General features: G+C 46.8%; 1 protein-coding gene across 4 annotated transcripts in view; it reads left to right on the forward strand.

Annotated features, from left to right (window-relative positions):
* The first annotated feature begins 534 nt into the window (after positions 1–534).
* Positions 535–20225, forward strand: part of plekhg4b (pleckstrin homology domain containing, family G (with RhoGef domain) member 4B) — a 320410-nt gene continuing 300719 nt past the window's right edge. For all 4 annotated transcript variants that reach the window (XM_085989108.1, XM_085989111.1, XM_085989113.1 and 1 more), the window contains exon 1: positions 535–697. The gene's annotated coding sequence lies outside the window, so the exon portion shown is untranslated. The remainder of the gene's footprint in view (positions 698–20225) is intronic.

A 20225-nucleotide genomic window follows, 5' to 3' on the forward strand; every position in this document is an offset into this window, starting at 1 on the left:
CGTGTTGGTTCTCTCACCATCTGCCTTTAACGTAGTAAAACGTCCCAAAGCTATATTAGGATAATTGAAGTCCGCCAAGTGGAAACATTTCCTCTACGTCTACGCTATCAACCCCTTCATAATTTTAAAGACCTCTTTAAAATAGGACTGCTGGGCAGTTTCTTGATCGTTCAAGATCATCCAGTCAACAATAGCAACATCGTCTCCTGATGTGCGTCGATAGGTAGTTTCTCCCCAGCCCATGTTTAAACCTCGATGTGTCCACATGCTACATGTAAAAGTATCAGCCCGAGAAATATGAGCTATGCTTAGCCACACGTCTCATTGTACTTGCCTGGTTACAGTTTGTACTAATCGCAAGACACTTGACTGGTTGAAGAGATTTGTATGGGGTGGTATAGAAGCCAGGCTTTCAGCAAACACCACAGGGAGGGCTGTAGCTGATGCAAATGAGACTTACTGAGGGAGGGCCCTCTGCATCACTCCTCGGCAGTCAGCAAAGACATGCCTTATTTCCTGCTCAGTATTCATCAGATCACTGCAGCTGAATAATAGTGGAGAAGCACATAGCACTGATGAAAGTCACTACTTCATTTCGACAGCTGTAATTTCAGTTGAAGGTGTCTTTTAGTGGGGGAGTGAACTTAATTTATCTTTTGCTTTCGGATTGAGTCGCTAAAGTTAGATGGAATGCAAGGTAAGATACGACAAACACTACTGCTTGTGAAGGATAAAAAGCAAACTCCTGATACTGTTTTGCAGTAGTGCTTGGTGTTTTGTACACTGCTGCAGTAACTTTACTGCTTAAATCAGAATATTATGAAGTGATAGCAAAGACTTTGCAAATAGAACCATATTTGGAAGGAGTTTCCATGAGAAAAAAAAAGTGAGACAAATCACAAACTCATTGAATTATGTACAGCCGTCCTTGCTTTCAAAGTGTGAATTGTTTTGGAATGGGCTATATTTTCTTAACCGAAGTGCGATGCCTAATGGTGTCGCCTGCGTATTGCAGAAGGAAAGTATGTTGGAAATAATATATTAATTGAGAACCTGTCTCAAAGTTTCAGAACTTGTTGAATAAATCTGTCATGTGGAAAACTTCTGGCTGTTTTTTCCTTTGGTAATCTACTGATCGCCTCTGTTGTCTGTAGCTTGCTTGTGTAAGGACAGTGCACACTGACCAGAGAACTAGTTAACCAGCATCTAACAATGCAGAGTTGCAAACTTGGTGGAGGTGATTCATTATTGTTTGACTGTTATCCCATGCTGAATCCAGTCTTCTACAGGCAGGGCTTTTATCAAATGCATGGTTTTATATGGTGCTGTGTGTGTCCCGTTTCTTAAAAGGAATTAAAAGCTGAGGATCTAACAGAGCTGTGTCAGAATAAGTTATGAAAAGCACAGTGGGAGTCGCTATCCTAAGCACTCCCTGCTCATGGAAATTCATTTGAAGAACTGGATTCCAAAGGAACGCTTGGCTTGACCAGCCTTCATTTAACATGTTAGAAAATCAAATCTCTTGGGAACACAGAAGAGCAATGAAATCTGAAGTGAGGCGTAATAAATTGTAGTATGAAATAGTGCAAGAATCAGAAAAAAATGAGTGTTGAAAATTATACGTTTCAAACAATTTTTGTATAAATAATCGTTCATTTTACTGGAGCTTTAAGCTGTAAAGATGAGGTCATTTTTTTTTCAATGTTTGGAAATGAGATTAATCATTGACTGAGCAGAGACAATTTTATAAACAGTGCCATGAACCTCAACTGTGTGGATTCAACATTAGGAGTTCACCAGTATTGAATTTGTTAGAGGTGTTTAAAACGGGGTAGCGTCTGCCAAGGAGAATGAAAGAATACAGGCTCTCCTTCTCCTAGTAACTCCTCCAGTGAGCTTCTGGTCTTAGTCAAGTTGCTAGGCGAGGTGCTGAACACGGGGACTCCGTCCATGCATCGCTCCCTGCATTTGGTTTAAAGCAGGACTGGCGGAGGACTGTTTTGTGTCAGGGAACATTGGGTGGTAGGGGAAGGGAGGGTTGGAAGAAAATAAGAGTGCTTATGTTACAGAACTAGTAATCAGAGGCCTGGACTACTAATCCAGAGCACCAAAGTTGAAATAACACCATGGAAGTTTGAGAATTTGAATTCAGTTTTTTTTTTAATCTGAAAATAATTAAAATAAAAGTTCAACAGTATATATAAAAGAATGTCCTTTACTTCCGTAAGCCTGCCATCCTTACCCAGTCTGGCCGATGTGGTTGACTCTTAATTGCCGTCTGAAATGACCTAACCAAGACACTTGGTTGTATCAAATCATTACGGACTGCAACAGTTCAGGAAGAAGGCCCACCACCACCTTCTCAGGGCAACTAGGGATGAGCAATAAATGCCGGCCTTGCCAGCGACATCCCGAAAATGAATAACAAAACACAGTTCAACATGATATGCACGCAGATCCTTTAACAGGTCCCGTTCTCATGCTGTCGACAAGCTCAATTACGAAGGCACAAAATGGAGCAGACCAAAGCCGGGTATGTGGAGAGACAGTGGGAATATGAGAAGAGATTAGAAATAAACCAAGAAATAGCCTGGGGAGGAGAACCTACAGTGGAAGTGTAAACGTTGCCGTGGTCTTCGCAACAATGATACAGTCTTCATGCACAGTAACAGCTGCCATATGAGGCCAAAAGTTTCAAACCAATTGAAATCAGATTTATTACAAAAATGCCAATGACTCTGCCATTGTCTTTGATACTCTATATCGCTTCTCTTTTAAAAATTGATTTTGTTGCATCACAACAGCGATGTGTTTGTGCTACAAAAACCTCAGAAAATGAATGTACAAACTCGATATGCAATGTGCATGGTTCCATGAATCCAAGTCTATAAGAGATGTAGGGAATGGATGCTGGCAATGTGGGGCTATGTATTCCCTTGTATTCAAAGTTACAATGCAAGTAACCGGTGCACCGTGGCTGCAGGGTGCACTGCAACAACTCGCCAAGGCTTCTTCGAAAGCTGCTCCCAAACCTGCGACCTCCACCACCTAGAAGGCCAAGTGTGGCAGGTGCAAGGGAACACCACTTCCTCCACGTTCCCCCCTCCCAAGTCACACACCTTCCCAACTTGGACATGCATCGCTGTTCCTTCACCGTCGCTGGGTCAAAGTCCTGGAACACCCGACCCAACGGCACTGTGGGAGCACCTTCATCACATGGAATGCAATATTTCAAGAAGGCGGCTCACCACCACCTTCTCGAGGGCAATTAGGGATGGGCAATAAATGAGCGGTATTCCTAGCAATGCCCACATCCCAAGAATGAAGTTTATTTTTAAAAAGTGGTATTGTAAAGATCGAGCGGGACTCTTTTTTTAAATAAAATAATATCGTTTGGCAGCAAAAACATCAAATGTGCCATTGTCGCCCCCTCATTGGAATCCCATCTGTGATCAGTTCACTCGGCATAGCCCAGGGGTTTGAGCTGGGACTTTGCTGGTTTGTATAGTTCAGTACAACACTGGTCAATTTATTTACAAGCTGAGCTTTTTCATCACCTTTTTCTTTGAACTAGATTTTAAACTGATCCAAAACAGAGTGAGAAATGGATAGGAGTTTACGGGCATCTGAGAATTCAGGTGAAATTGGCAACAGTGATGCATCAGCACAATGTAAAATACATAAAATTGACAGTTTTAATATACACACACACACAGCGTTCAATTGTGTCAAGCCATCTGTCCGATAATAATGCCAGTAAAAAAACGATCCAATCTCACAGCATTGTGTGGGGTCCATATTATGAATCCTGCATTTTAAAGAAAGAACTTGGCATTTCTATAGCTCTTTTCACGACCTCTGGACGTCCCAAAGCACTTTACAACAGTGACTACACTTCATTGGCTGTAATGTGGGGAAACGGGCACGTTAATGTGTACACCGCAAGATCTCACAAACAGCAATGACATAAATGATTAGTTAATCTGTTTTAGTGATGTTGGTTGGGAGATAAATATTGGCCAGGGCACCGGGGAGAACTCCCCTGCGCTTCTTCGAAATAGCGCCGTGGAATCTTTTACGTCCACCTGTCGGGACCGATGGGGCCTTGGTTTGATATCTCGTCTGAAAGACGGCACCTCGGACAGTGCAGCGCTCCCTCAGTACAGGTACTGAGAGTGCCGGGCTAGATTTTGTGCTCAAGTCTCTGGAGTGAGGCTTGAACCCACAGCCTCTGACTCTCTCAATTTTAATCACTGAAAGAAGCTCCCGAACTTTAGTTCTTTGAATATCATGTTGTCGGGTTCCATTCCTGTTGGATTTTGGAATTCAAATCAAGGTGTGGCTCAATTGTTTTGGCTGTATTTCCCCCTTTGCCCAGCATGACCAGAGTAAATGTTTGAGGTGGTCAAAAAGAAAGCTTTTTCTTTACAACCACATCAAAGAACCCCGGAGAAGAAGGGGCTTCTGCAAACAATCGCTTCATTTTCTTCACACAGTTTCCACCTGATTAAACCCAAAGTTTCCCTGTGGGTGTCTAGAGGGAAAGGGAATGGCTGAGTGATCCCGAAGGTGCAGAGACAAAGAAAATGAGACCCTTGACTAATATTTTCAGTGCACCGAATAATTGAGGTCAAAGTCCCTGTGTTTTTTTTTCTTGCACAAAATAAAATCAATGAATTGGAAAAGATGTGCATCGATGATTTTAACAACAAATTATTTAGCAGCAGTGATACTGAGTAAGTGACTGGGGGAATCGGTACTTTTCTTTTCTTTTCTTTAAGGTATTTCAGATTTATTTGTGTAGAGAGGATGTTGTATTAGTTGGCTTGAAAGAAATTCCTCTGTACAAACAAAACAGTTTGGGGAATAAAGGATTCCAATTTAAAATAATTGCTAAAGTACCAGGGGGAGAGGAGGAGAATGTTTTCGGGGCTATTGGGAAAGAGCAGGGGAGTGGGACTAATTGAATAGCTCTTTCAATGAGTTGGCACAGGCACGATGGGCTGAATGACGACCTCTAATTGTAAATGGAACTCCTGCTGCAGTTTTTCCAGTAATGGATGTACTTTTTTTTGGAGTACTTTAAAGTGCAGTCAGCCGAGTGGATGGGGTTAAAATCGTCCGTGTTTCTATATTCTATATTTCTGGCCATATTGATTGTAAGTCTGGGCAATTGGGGAAGCAATTCTCGGGGTGGTAGTGAATGGTGGTACAGATGCAGGTTCAAGCACCGTACCATTCCATTGTTGATCTGCTCACTCATTGAGCAGCAAGGCACAGTGGAGCCTCCCAGTAAATTAGAGGGGAGAATTAAACCTAGGTGGTTCATAGTGCTTTCGAGCAACCTGATCAGCAGTGTAAGCCATGTAGTAGCACGCTCACCTCTGAGTCAGAAGGTTGTGGGTTCAAGTCCCACTCCAGGGACATAATCCAGGCTGACACTCCCGGTGCAGTACTCTTGGAGGTACCATCTTTCCGATAAGATGTTAACCAGAGGCCTTGTCTGCCCTCTTGGGTGGACGTAAAAGATCCCAAGGCACTATTTGAAGAAGAGGGAAGTTCTCCCCGATGTTCTGAACAATATTTATTCCTCAACTAACATCACTAAAACAGATTATCTGGTCATTATCACATTGCTGTTTGTGGGTCCTTGCTGTTCGCAAATTGGCTGCTGCGTTTCCTACATTCTCTTCTTCTTAGGCAGTCCCTCGGAACCGAGGATGACTTGCTTCCACACTAAAAATGAGTTCTCAGGTGACTGAGTCCAATGCGGGACCTACAGTCTCTGTCACAGGTGAGGCAGACGGTGGTTGAAGGGGTGGGTGGGTGGGGTGCTTGGGTTGACGTGCGCTCATTGTGCTGCTTGCGCTTGGCTTCCGCTTGCTCCCGGCGAAGAGTCTTGAGGTGTTCGGCGCCTTCCCGGATGCTTCTCCTCCACTTTGTGCGGTCTTGGGCCAGAGATTCCCAGGTGTTGATGGGGATGTTGCACTTTTTCAAGGAGGCTTTGAACGTGTCCTTGAAGCATTTCCTCTGCCCACCTGGGGCTCTCTTGCCGTGTCAGAGCTCCGAGTGGAGCACTTGTTTTGAGAGTCTCGGGCATGCTGACAATGTGGCCCGTCCGTTGGAGCTGATCGAGCGCGGTCAAAGCTTTGATGCTGGGGATGTTGGCCTGAGCGAGAACACTGATGTTGGTGCGCCTATCCTGCCAATAGATTTGCAGGATCTTGCGGAGGCAGCGTTGGTGGTACCTCTCCAGTGCTTTGAGATGCCTGCTGTACATGGTCCATGTCTCTGAGGCATACAGCAGGGCGGGTATTATTACTGCCCTGTAGACCATGAGATTGGTGTTGGGTTTGAGGTCCATTACAACAGTAACTACACTCTAAAAGTACTTGTACGATAGCAAAATACTGCAGATGCTGGAAATCCGAAATAACAACAGAAAATGCTGGAAAAACTCAGCAGGCCAGGCAACATCCGTGGAGAGAAAATAGAGTCAACGTTTCGGGTGAAAACCCCTTTGTCAAGACTAAAGAAGCACAGGAAATGAAATGGATTAAGAGGCCAGGCTGGGAGAGAACAAAAGAGAAAAGAGACATTAAGAGGTATTCAAAAGTACTTCATTGGCTGTAAAGAGCTTTGGGATGTCCTGAGGTTGTGAAAGACACTATATAAATGCAAGTCTTTTTACAGTGTGGAACTCTCTACCACCTTCTGTAGCAGCGATCTCAAATCTAACAATTAAAATATCAGAGGAGCTGCAGTGCTTTTCATTGCTGCTATTTCTAATATGGAAAATATATTGTGCCAGTTTCCCAACTGAAGCACAGCGAGTTGTTGAGCTAAACACAAACTAATTATAGCAATGAGATGCACAAGGACTAACAAAACTGATTACATTTTAAAAATGAAGCTTTGTGCTATTTTGCATCTAATAACTTGTTCATTTTGGTGTAAACCATTGCCAAACCAAACAACGATACATTTTGACATATTAGCATAACACCTACACCAACACATAGAATGATACAGCACAGAAGGAGGCCATTCAGCCCATCCTGCCTGTGCCGGCTCATTGAAAGAGCTATCCAATTAGTCCCACTCCCCCTGCTCTTTCCCCATAGCCCTGAAAATTTCTCCTTTTCAACCACATATCCAAGTCCCTTTTGAAAGTCACTATTGCATTTGCTTCCACCACCCTTTCAGGTAGTGCATTCCAGATCTCCAGATCAAAACTATTCGTTGCATTTGATATAAAAAAAAAATCTAATCTCCCTGGTGTTTTTTTTGCCAATCTTTAATCTGTGTTCTCTGGTTACTGACCCTCCTGCAAGTAGAAACCGTTTCTCCTTATTCACTCTATCAAAACCCCTTAGGATTTTGAATACCTCTATTAGATCTTCCCTTAACTTTCTCTGCTCTAAGGAGAACAATCCCAGCTTCTCCAGTCTCTCCACATAACTGAAGTCCCTCATCCCTGGTCCCATTCTGGTAAATCTCTTCTTCACCCTCTCCATGGACTTGACAGCCTTCCTAAAGTGTGGCATCCCGAATTGGATGCAACACTCCAGCTGAGACCTAACCAGTGATTTATAAAGGTTTAGAATCTGACAGTAGTTTTGAAAGTGATTTTTTTGTGCCACTTTGGTGTTTTTAAACTCACCGATATCTTCAAAGCATTGCCTGTGTCTCGAAGCCAACACTTCTCAAAGAACGTTTACTCAGAGCTGTGTTTTTAACTAATTTGTGTCATTACATCATGAAGTCTGTAACGACGTGATTCAGATTAGAATTGTGTTTGACAAATAGTGAGTTAGTTGTTCTGTATTGTATAGTGAGGACACTAGCACTTTAAACTGTTCTTATAAGAATAGTGTTGTTGGATGAAAAAAATGCAGATGCACGAATTCTGAAATAAAAACAAATTGCAGGAAACACACAGGTCAATCAGCATCTGGAAAGACAATGGCCTAGAAATTCACAACGGGGCGCCAGTCTCGCCAGGGCGCCGGAAGTACTGCCCCGGAAGAGGTCGCGAATGCCCGCCGGAAATTCAGTTTCAGCGCCCCAGACGGAAGCGCGGCGCTACTCGAGGCGCCCCACATCCCTCTTGGGGCGCTGCAACTGAAAATCTCAGCGCAACGTGCCACAGCGCCACACGCTGCAGCACGGCGCGCTGCGGTACTGCAGGCTTTCCTCCCCTTCTTAAAGGGGAGGGGCCTGCTGCAGCGCGATCAGCGATCGCGAGTGCCGGCAAAAGAGCCCAGCACCGAGGAGAAGTGCCGGGCTCTTGGGACACAGCCGGCACAATGCCGGGGGGGGGGGGGCTCAGTAGGCCGGGGACGGCGGCGCGAAGAGGTGCTGGCAGGTGGCCAGCAAAAAAAATGGCCGCCCCGCACCTCCGCGCCTCTACCGCCGCATGTAGGCCCCCCTGAACCGGTCGCAAATTGCGATCGGCGTTAAAGCAGGCGGCGCCACCAAATTTCGTGATCGGGGCGGTAGCGGGGCACTGCGCACACCGATGACATCATCGGTGGCGGCGCAGCGCTAATGGCTAGCGCCGCCATTAGCGTCCCGCTAAATTTAGCGGGAGGCATGGCCAGTGGTGCAAAACCCACTAAGTGCCCTCTTTGGGCGCTAACGGGTGGCGCAGCCCACTGAATTTCTAGGCCAATGATTGGCAAGGTTTTGATTGTGAACCTTCTGTCAGAACGAAGTGTCTTAACCCAAACCATTGTCTTTTCTCTTTACTGATGTAGATGGACTTGCTGTGTGTTCCCTGCATTTTCTGATATCAGTGATTGATGTTTTCATAATATATAATCAAGGTCACAGTTTTATGCCTGTTTTGGAAAAAATGAGGAATTTGATCGCGAAAACATTGGTTTAAAATCCCCAGGATTCTATGTATTAAAAGCGGAATGTGACTTGGCAGCAGCACTCTCGCCTCTGAGTCAGAAGATTGTGGGTTCAAACCCCACTCCAGGGCCTTGACTACATAATCCAGGCTGACCCTACCCGTGCAGTACTGGGAGGAGTGCTGCACTGTCGGAGGTGCTGTCTTTTGGATGGGATGTTAAACTGAGGCCCCATCTCCCCTCAGGTGGACGTAAAAGATCGCATGGCAATATTTGAAGAAGAGCAGGGGAGTTCCCTCTGTGTGCTGGCCAGTATTTATCCCTCAAACAACATCGCTCAAACAGATGACCTGGTTATTTATTTCATTGCTGCTTGTGGTACTTTGTGTGCATATTATAAAAAGGATATAGAGGCACTTGAGAAGGGGAAAAAAAGATTTACTAGGCTGATACCAGAAATGAGAAATTATACCTATCAGGAAAGATTGAACAGGCTGGGGCTGTTTTCTCTAGAAAAGAGAAGGCTAAGAGGTGAACTGATAGAGGTCTTTAGGGTTTGATAGGGTAGACGTAGATTTTCCACTTGTGGAGGAGACCAGATATAAGATAGTCACTAATAAATCCAATAGGGAATTCAGGAGAGACGTCTTTACCCAGAGAGTGGTTAGAATGTGGAACTTGCTACCATAAGGAGTAGTTGAGGCAACTAGCATAGATGCAATTAAGGGGAAGCTAGATAACCACATGATGGAGAAAGGAATAGCAGGATATATTGATGGGGTTAGATGAAGAATGGTGGGGGGAAGCTCGTGTGGAGCATAAACACCAGCATGGACCTGTTGGGCCGAATGGTCCATCTGTGCTGTACATACGATATGTACTATAACTCCCACTGAATTTGCTTCATACCAGCTGTGATGTAACTGCAACCTATGCAAGTCATGCTTTTTACTTTGAAACACATAGAAGTTAAAACACAGGTACAGGCCATTTGGCCCAACTAGTCCATGTTGACGCCTACCCTCCACACGAGCAGATAGTTCTAATCACATCTACCCACCCTGTTCCCGAATCCCTTAAACCCCTTTTCCTTCATCCACCTATCCAATCTAATCTTGGTTTCTACCTCAAACCCGCCTCCCCTTCCTAATATCTCCTTCTCTAGTTGTGTCTGATTTCACCTCTGTGGAGCACCTTGAAGCATTTTTCTACAGTGAAGGCGCTGTATAAATGCAAGTTGTTGTACAAGTTGGCAGTATAACTGCAGGCTTGCCACTTGCAATGCATTTTAGGTCTATTCCAGCCTGACGGCAATATGGGGTATATAAATTACTTCAGATAAAACAGGATTTCTGAGATTTATCAGCCAAGGCTTTTATTTACTAATTGGCAGTAATAGTCACATTAGATGAACAAAGAGGCGCATAAATGGAAGTTCATCTTGGTGTCAAATACCTTTGTTACTTCACCATTTTCATGATACCCCAAGCGACCTATACCCCACCCCTATTGATGCCTTAAACATTGACTTTTTTTGTTCCTTGTCTTTCGTTTAATCTCAATTGGAGCGACAGCTTCCTAGTGTTAAGTATAATAGGAAAACGGCTGAGTCATGTATCTATCTCCAGATGTATTATGTGGAGCTTTTGAAGATAGGATCAGATCAAACAGTGAACCTGCAAACAAGATTTTGAAAAGCCGATTGATTAGCTGGAGAATGTCAGGTGTATTTGTTGTGAGAAAGATGAGCTGGTGAGAAATGGAAGCTTTTCTTTTCTTTATCCTGTTCCCCTGTCCATCAAGTCAGCGGCTCTGCTGGGTCCATTGGCACTGGCTGCCCTCTGGTGCCTGGTCCAGATGGTCATTCTTCATGTCTGAGCCTGATTCGTGAGTGTAGCTGGCCTAGTCAACAGTGAGTGGCATCACAACCAAGCCTTCAGCCGTCTTCCACACTTTACTGGAAGAGTCCATTGGATAGGAGGGCCAGGATATGGATACAACTGAATGGCTTGCTAGGTCACTTCAGAGGGCAATTAAGTGTCAACCGGATTGGTGTGGGATTGGAGTCACATATAGGCTAGACTGGGTAAGGTCGGCAGGTTCCCTTCCCTAAGAAGACATTGAGAACCTGTTGGTGTTTACAGCAACCCAACAGCATCATGGTCACTTTTACAGGCACCACATTTTTTAAACTGAATCCAGATTCTCAAACTGCCATGCTGGGATTGGAACTTGTGTTCACTGGTCCAGGCCTCTGGATTACTAATCCAGTAATATAACCACTACACTACCATACCCCTCAAACAGATGAAACAGGCTCTGGGGCATTACGTTATTAAACGGTAATTTTTTTTTTACTTAAGTATACTCCTAGGATAGAATAAGATTTTCTGAAGTAAAACCTCCCCGCCCAACCACTTCAATCTGCCTCCTGCAAGCTGAGGGGTGACCGTAGAGGTCTTTAAAATTATGTAAGGGTTAGATAGGGCAGACGTAGAGAAGATGTTTCCACTTGTGAGGAGAACATAACTAGGTGCCATAAATATAAGATAGTCAGTAATAAATCCAAAAAGGAATTCAGGAAAACCTCTTTACCCAGAGAGTGGTTAGAATGTGGAACTTGCTACCACATGGAATAGTTGAGGCAGTTAGCATAGATGCATTTAAGAGGAAGCTAGATAAGTACATGAGGGAGAAGTGAATAGAAGGGTAATGTAGAGGGTGGGAGGAGGTTCGTGTGGAGCATAAACACTGGCATAGACCAGTTGGGCCGAATGGCCTGTTTGTGTTGTAAAATTCTGTGTAAATCCTCCCACCTCTTGCAACTCTGTCTGAGGATATGACCTGACTGCCAAGTCACTACTCTTACCTCCTACCAGCTGCCAGTTCCCCCAGGAGGCTGGCCAAGTGTTCTTTTTATAATGGAAGAGATTCTTAATAGTTATCTTCTCAACAGCATTTTCCTTTAATTTGAATTCAGTTTTTAAAAAAAAGCTGGTATCAGTAAAAGGGACCATAAAAATAGGAACAGGATTAGGCCATTCAGCCCCTCAATCTTGTTCTGCCATTTAATGAGATCATAGCTGATCTGCATCCTAACTGCCTTTGGCTCCATATCCCTTAATGTCCTTGTCTAGCAAAAATCCATTGATCTCAGATTGAAAATTATTAATTCAGTTGACATCTATTGCTTTTTGCAGGAGAAAGTTCCTTTGCATGAAGAAATGTTTCCTAACTGCTCTCCTGAATGGCCTGGCTCTGATTTTAAGGTTATGTCCCCTTATCATAGACTCTTCCACCAGCAGAAAATGTTTCTCTTTATCTACCCCATTAATTCTTTTCAAAATCCTAAAAACCTCAATCAAATAGCCCTTTAACCATCTTACTCCTTAACTATCTATATTCCAGGGAATACAAGTCTACTTTATGTAATCTCTGCTCATAATTTAACCCTTGGAGCCCTGGTACATTTTGTCTGATTGTTGCAAAACCCAACTGGTTCACTAATGTTCTTTAGAGAATAAAAGCTGCCGCCCTTACCCGGTCTGGCCTGTATGTGACTCCAGTCCCACACCAACATGGTTGACTGGCAATTGCATTCTGAATTGGCCTAGCAAGCCACTCGGTTATATCAAATCGTTACCAGTGGTTCAAGAAGACCCACCACCAGCTTCTCCGGGCAACTAGGGATGGGCAATAAATGCTGGCCTTGCTAATGAAGCTCACATCCTGAAAATGAAATTTTAAAAATTTAACATTTAAAAAAAATATTAATTAACCCCCTTCAGCCCTACAACCTCTGAGAACTCTGCATTCCTCCAATTCTGGATTATTGCGCATCCCCGATTTTCAGCGCTCCACCATTGGCAGCCATGCCTTCAGCTGCCCAGGCCCTAAGTTCTAGAATTCCCTCTCTAAGCCTCTCTACATCTCTCTCCTCCAAGACCCTCCTTAAAACCTACCTCTTTGACCAAGCTTTTTGTTACCTGTCCTAATATCTCCTTTAAGTGGTTTGGTGTCAAATTTTGTTTGATAACATTCCTGCGACGCACCTTGGGATGTTTTTACTATGTTAAAGGCGCTATGTTAAAGGCGCTATATAAATGAAAGTTGTTATTTGAGGGATCCATTTATCAATCCCTTGTAGTTGACTGTTGGATGAAGGTGGGGGTTCATTACTTGTTGTGGCGCTGTGAGTGCTGGGTTTCTAAAGGGAATGTCACAGTTAAGAGTATTCAGCCGATGTTGTTATCACATTGGTTTATTTTACTTCTAAAGTTTGCTAATGACCGGCATTGTTAATTGTGTTTGTACAGCCTGAACTCGCTCTGTATGGATAAGGGATTTTCATTCTCTTGGCTGGTTCAGATCATTTTAAAGTGTAGTTTACACAGTTGTGGCAGTGATTGTCTGTGTTAAACATTGCTGTCACTGTTAATGCATAGCAAATATTTTCGCCAGATAGCAACTCCTCGCCAAAGGTCACGGGAAAGTCATTTCTACCAGGAGACCTCCTTGTAGTCTGGAGTGTGCGGTTTAAAAAATCATTTGTTTGCAGTGTATTTTACACATTCCGATTTGAGAGCAACCCATAACATAACCCCATCTTTGTGCTGCCATTTATCAATGTACTTTGGCATTGACACTGTCTGACAGACAGACCAGCCCTCAGTGCCTGCAAGAGTGAGAAAAGCAGACAAGCTTGCACACCCAGTCTCCACACAGCTTAATAATCTTCTTTCACTCCGATGAAGAGCCACAACCTGTCACCGATCTACGATGGGTGCTGGCTGCAGTGATCGGTTCATCAAGCCCTGAGGTAGGGGGGAGGTGGAGGGCTTCCACAGGTCATTGATGTGATTGAAGCTACAACAGTTAGATCTAAATCAATGAAAAGTATAGTTAAAGCTTCATTAAATCTGGTTCTGCTCTGTTGGGAGGCTGGTGATTGGAAGATATTTATGTATAATATATATTTTTATATATACACATATATATATATATGCACAATCACCACAAATAGAAGCTTGAAATACATTGAGAAACTGTAGGGTGAACATTACAAGCCTTTATCCCAGTGTGGAGCATTACTGGATGGGTGTGCAGATCAGACACAGAGGTCAACATGCCCAAATCGCAGTATGAACATTTTTTCTGTTTATTTAAAACGTTTTACTATGTTAAAGGCCCTATATAAATGCAAGTTGTTGTTGTTATTGTTAGAATGAATCGGCATAAAATCGGGAAGGTCGAGAATCAGTCGCACTGATTTTCAGGCTCACCTCTTCACCTTCGCTCCCGCTGTCTGAAGCAGAGTCTACCCTTGGGTTCATTCTCCATGGCTAGTTTTGCTGCCTCTCTCTTTCTTGCATGCTCTCTCTGTCTCTCTCTCTGACTCGTGCTCTCTCTCTTTCTCTCTCTCTCTGGGAGGTAGTTGGGATACTACAATTGACCTCACTGCCTTGGACTAGGGAATGAAAATACTCCACCATGCATTGAGGTCGATGTGGACATCAAATGAAGACGAGATTGGACTCGATGGACCATGAACATGAACCGCGCATGTGAAGAATAACACTTGGGAGATTGCTGTGACCAAAATGGAGTATTTAGCTCACTGTTTTATTTTCCCTTTCATTTTTTCTAATGGTATTTTAAGGGGGGTTCTCTTTAACCAACGCACACTCTGTTTAGAAGTTGCACATTCATTAAGGCAGTGTTTTTGTCCCAAGAATCAAACTCACTACTGTCTACTGCTACAAAGTGTCTTTAATCTATGAAGATTTTAGTTGCAGAAGTTGTTGCATTAATGCCAAGCATTCAAATAAAAGGACTTTATTTTCTTTGATGTCTACTGGTCAGGTCTGGCAGCCTTTGTGGAAAAAGCACAGTGGGTGGTTGGTATGGGGCTTCACCACTGAAGTGTTAAGGTTTGAAGGTGGTGTCAAATTTTACCCGTAATTAGTATTTGCCACGCTGTGTGTTTACGGATGGGGCGATGCATGCTTTTGAAAACCTTTCCTTGCCCATTCTGGGCTGAGGCACAGTTTCATGGACACGAGCTGCCTTCTGCCCCCTTCCCCTATGGCAAAAACCTACAGTTGTAGTGTGTCTTTAATGTAGAAAACCAAGGCACTTCCAAGGAAAAAAATAGGATGTCCAGTCAAAGGAGGAGATATTAGATCGGGGAGGTGGGGACCCAAAAGCTTGGTAAAAGAAAAGAAAGACTTGCATTTAAATAGGGCCTTTCACGACCACCAGATGTCCCGAAGTACTTAACAGCTAATGAAGTACTTTTGAAGTGTTGTCACTGTTGTAATGCAGGAAATGTGGCAGCCAATTTGCGCACAGCAAGCTCCCACAAACAGCAATGTGGTAATGACCAGATAATCTGTTTTTTAGTGACGTGGATTGAGGGATAAATATTGGCCAGGACACCGGGGAGAGCTCCCCTTCTCTTCTTCGAATAGTGCCACGGGATCTTTAACGTCCACCTGAAAGAGCAGAAGGGGCCTCGGTTTAATGCCTCATTGAAAGATGGAAAGGTGGATTTTGAGGATGGTCTTAAAGTGGGAGGGGTGGATTGGCTTAGGGAGGGAATTAGAGTGTGGGGTGGAGGTGAGCAGGAGTGCTTAAGGGGCGAAAGTCAGGAGTGGAGATCTTGGGGTGGGGATATAGCGTGGAGGCAGATACAGAGATGGGGAAGGGTGAGGCCTAGTGGGCCTTAATCGTGCAAGAGTATTGGCAGACGATTCTATTGTGGGAAGGCATCACCACAACATCCATTTCCAGCCTCCATACACAAGCATTTTCCAGTTGAAGTCACTGGTTGCTGATCAGGATCGGAACACTGGCTGGCTTTTCCCTCTTTAGCAAAGGGAAGATGTAGCTGATTGTAGGGCTGTTGGCGCAATTCACTGGGAATTAAATTTGGGATCTTTCTGTTCTGTGAGGCTCGGTACCATAGCAACCAGTGCATTTACCACTAACCACGGAGAGAGCTCTATGTCTTTTTTTAATGAATCCCGTAGTCCATTTTCTTTTGATAGGTACAGTAGTAGAAGAAAAAACTTGGCATGGAAAAATAAGTAAACACACTTATGTTTAAAAAGCCTGGTTGTCATTATATATTTTTAGATTAGCCTATTGGTTTTCAATAAAATGCAAATAAAGGAGGAGTGTATAATCCATCTTATTAATGAGCTTTTGGAAGCACGAATTGGTAATGGAAGTCTAAAGATTGGTAATTCTACAGACATGTTAAGAATGAAAGAAGGCACAGTGTTCTATACAGTCAATTACTGGTGATTCAAAATAGTTTTTTAGCACTAAAAAATGGGAATTATCCAATTATTTGAATTGAGCTACCTAAATAACACATCAAAGTGGGGATTTAGGGCTAGATTTTCAGTTGCTAGCGCCAGCAGTTAGCGCCTTAAGAGAAGTGATTTTCGGGCGCTATGCGTGTAGCGCCCGTGCGCAGCGCTGTTTGCGCCCCGGCCCAAATTAAGTTGCCCGTTAGCGCCGGCGCAAAGTTTAGCACCCGGCCGGATGCGCGCGCAGAAAATGACGTCACATCCTCGTGCAACGCCCTTTGGCCACCCCGATTCCAAACTTCAGTCGGACCGCCCCATTGTGCGGCTGGCGGCCGGAGCGTTTGGAAAAAGGAACGCAACACAACCAGCGCGGGCCCCGGGGGGCGCAAATTAAAGGGGACGTGCTCTCCAGTATAAAGGCCAGCCTTTTTTCAGAAAACACTCTTGTGCAACGCATTTCTGGAGACACAACAAGGAGGATAGCTAACTGGTTTCAAGCAGCAAGAGCTCAGGTATTTTTGGACTCAGGCCAGAGCGCTGCAAGTGGCCTTTTGGAAATTTGAGTGTTTGCCAGGATTTGATGGGGGTTGCATGGGGTGCCAACGCGGAGCTGCAGCTCCATGTCCGTAGGGCTCGCAGACGCATTGTGAGAGGGGCAGCCCTGGCTAGAGGCAGAGGGGGCTACAGGCGTCGGCCACGTAGGCCTTACCCAGTCAGGCTATACCGCCAGCAGCGCTCCTACCTAAACATGAGTGCCGCGCGATGTGTTAAAAGGCTCCGATTCCGAAAGGAGGTGATTGCAGAGATCTGCCACCTGCTTCGCCGAGATCTGCGGCCAAAGCTCAGGTGCAGGACGTCTCTGTCGGTGGAAGTGAAGGTGACGGTGGCATTGAACTTCTATGCCACCGGCTCCTTCCAATACGCTGCTGGGGACATAGCAAACATCTCCCAGTACGGCGCGCATCGCTGCATCCGCCAGGTGACCGAAGCACTGTTCAGAAGGAGAAGCCAATTCATCTCCTTCCCCATGGCCCTGGAGAGCCAGCATCAGCGCGCATTGGGATTTTCCAGACTCGGGGAATTCCCCTTGGTGCAGGGCGCCATTGACTGTACGCATGTGGCTTTGCGGGCCCCTCTGGAGCATGGCGAGCAGTATCACAACAGGAAGGGCTACCATTCTCTGAATGTGCAGCTGGTGTGTGACCACAAGCAGCGCATCATGGCAGTCAATGCCAGCTTCCCAGGCAGCAGCCACGATGCCTTTATCCTGCGGCAGAGTACTGTGCATGACATGTTCCAGGCACAGCCTCCCCCAAGAGGATGGCTACTCGGGGACAAAGGCTATCCTTTGTGCACCTGGCTCATGACCCCGCTCCGCGCGCCCAGGACCGCTGCTGAAGAGGCCTACAACGAGAGCCATCAAACCACCCGCAACATCATCGAGCAAACTATTGGGGTCCTCAAGCAGCGGCTCCGCTGCCTTGATCGCTCCGGAGGAGCTCTCCAGTATTCGCCGGACCGGGTCTCCCAATTTGTGGTGGTTTGCTGCATGCTACACAACCTGGTTATCCGCAGGACTCAGGCACTGCCACCTGACGTTGGACCAGCACCTCAGGAGGAGGAGCAGGAGGAGCATGAGGAGGAGGAGGAGGAGGAGCAGGAGTACGTTCCCAGGAGGGAGCGACCAGGGCCAAGGGCCGCACGACGCCACCTTATTACACGGTACTTCTAAGCCCCCTGTCAGGGAATGGCCAGGGGCCATGAGGGAAGATGAATGCAGCTGCTCCGCAAGCCCTCAGCCGGCGAAGCCAACAAACACTAAGAAGAACAACCATGGAGACTGCATGAATAAAGATAATTATTTATTACACAAAAATGAAAAGCCCTTCCCACATGAATCCCCAAAAACAATAAACGGGCCCCACAAAAAGCCCAACAAACGACTCACTCCCACAAACTGGGGAGGAGTCACTCCACATTTCTTCAAACCGGGCCTCAACGTCGGCCTAACGCAAAAAATAAGCCCTCCAACAACACAACCATGGGCAAAATAAAGATGGCCACCGCCATATAAAAGGAAAGCTGGCCACACCCTCTACTGAGTGGCCCGCGAGGGCGAGACCTTGCCCAGCCTTTTGCCTCCCCTGCCCGGCCTGCTGCTCCTTCGCAAGCTCTGCCCAGTGGCTGCTGTGAGGCTGGGGGAAGGCGCCTGAGGCTCAGATGCCCTTCCGCCAGATGTCGCTGGGGGGCGGCCTACACGGCGTTTGGGCCTCGAGGGGCCGTCTGCTGAGTGGCGCACCTGAGCCTGGCCACCATCAGCTGCAGCCGCTTGCCCTTGACGCCCCAGTGGGGGAATGGCAGTGACGGATGGCGCAATGTGGGCCAGCTGGCGTCTGGGATGCGCTGGCTGGTGCTGTGGCACGGTGGCACTCGGCCGGGCCCGCACTGCAGGATCCGCAACAATCAGCCGAGGGGCGGCTTGCTGGGATGGTCCAGCGCGGCGGCTGCCCTGGTGATGCCTGCCTGAGACAGCGCGTGTGGCAGCAGTGAGTGCCCCTGTTGTCCTGGTGTGCGCCCGCATCACATCCGCCAGGGTCTTGACGGCATCAGTCAGCATGCGGCCACTCGCGGCAGTTGCTGCCCCGAACTCGCGCACACTGGTCGCCAGCGACTCGATGGCCTCAGGCATGCGCCCCACCATGCTCATGAGCTCCGTGTGGCGCCGGTCCGAATCCTCGGCCATCTTATCCAGCTTCCGCACCTCCTCCGAGGTGAAGGTGTCCGGACTGGAGTCGCGACTCTCCCGCTGGGGAGGAGGGGGCCGAACTAGGGGACCCTTGCCACGTTGGTGGCGGCGAGTGTGCCGATCAGCAGCACTCCCCTCTGATCCTTGCCCCCTTTGGGGGGAAGGCCGCGGGCCACGCGCACGGCTCCTGGGTAGCTGGACGCCACTGGTCCCAGAAGCTGCATTGCCCTGCGACAGTTCCTCCAGGCACTCGTCCAGTGAGGAGGTGTCAAGCATTTCCTCCTCTCCTGCGGGACGTGACTGTTCACCCGATGGTCCGGCTTGCTCCTCCTGCTCCTCCTCCTGCTCGGAGGTGCTGTCACTGGCAGCTTCAGGGTCCTGGTCGTCACCAGCTGAAAGCAGGAATGCACAAGAGTAGCTTCAGAGTGAGGAGACGGCGTCAGCGAGGGAGTTAGGACTGGTGGCATTCAGCGCATTGGTGGGACAGTGGCAAAGGAGGTAGCTCGGATGGGCCAGTGCGACGCGAGAGGGCCAAAAGGCGAGGTCCTTACCATTGCCGGGCAGTGGAGGGTCGGCTACTCCGCACGCTGTGGGGACGAGCACACGGGCTCCCATGAGCACACACACGCGCTCCTCCAGCCGAGTGAGCTTCTGCAGCTTGGCGCGGCCACCCCTGGCACGGGCCTGGCGATTAAAGGCTACTTTAGCCTGCAAGAGAAAGGACGGGCTGTAAGTGCGCAGTGTAGCCCTGATGTAGTGTGCACTGCCTCCCATGGTGGAATAGCTTGGACAGAGTGAAGCCCTGATGTAGTGTGCACAGCCTCCCATGGTGGAATAGCTTGGCCAGAGTGAAGCCCTGATGTTGTGTGCACTGCCTCCCATGGTGGAATAGCTTGGCCAGAGTGAAGCCCTGATGTAGTGTGCACTGCCTCCCATGGTGGAATAGCTTGGACAGAGTGAAGCCCTGATGTAGTGTGCACAGCCTCCCGTGGTGGAATAGCTTGGCCAGAGTGTAGAGTGCCGAATGGCCAATTGATGCTCATGACTGTCCCAATGCTGCTGGCTGAGGGCTGGCCAATAGGACTTTCAGCTCCCTTTGCCCATCATGTCAGGTGTACATGCAAGAATGAGGAGGAGACTGGAAAGGGTACTCACCCTGACAATCCTGGTCAGGTCGTTGTATTTTTTACGACATTGTTTGTGGGTCCTGGGGGCATCGCCGGTGAACGTCACCCTCTGGGCGATCTGCTTCCAGGCTTTGGTGTAGTCGTGGTGGGTTGGATTCCTCCCACTCTCTGGGAACAA

The sequence above is a fragment of the Somniosus microcephalus genome, chromosome 5 (genome assembly GCF_052327205.1).
Source record: "Somniosus microcephalus isolate GS21.2 chromosome 5, FLI_Smic_1.0, whole genome shotgun sequence".
Lineage (NCBI taxonomy): Eukaryota > Metazoa > Chordata > Chondrichthyes > Squaliformes > Somniosidae > Somniosus > Somniosus microcephalus.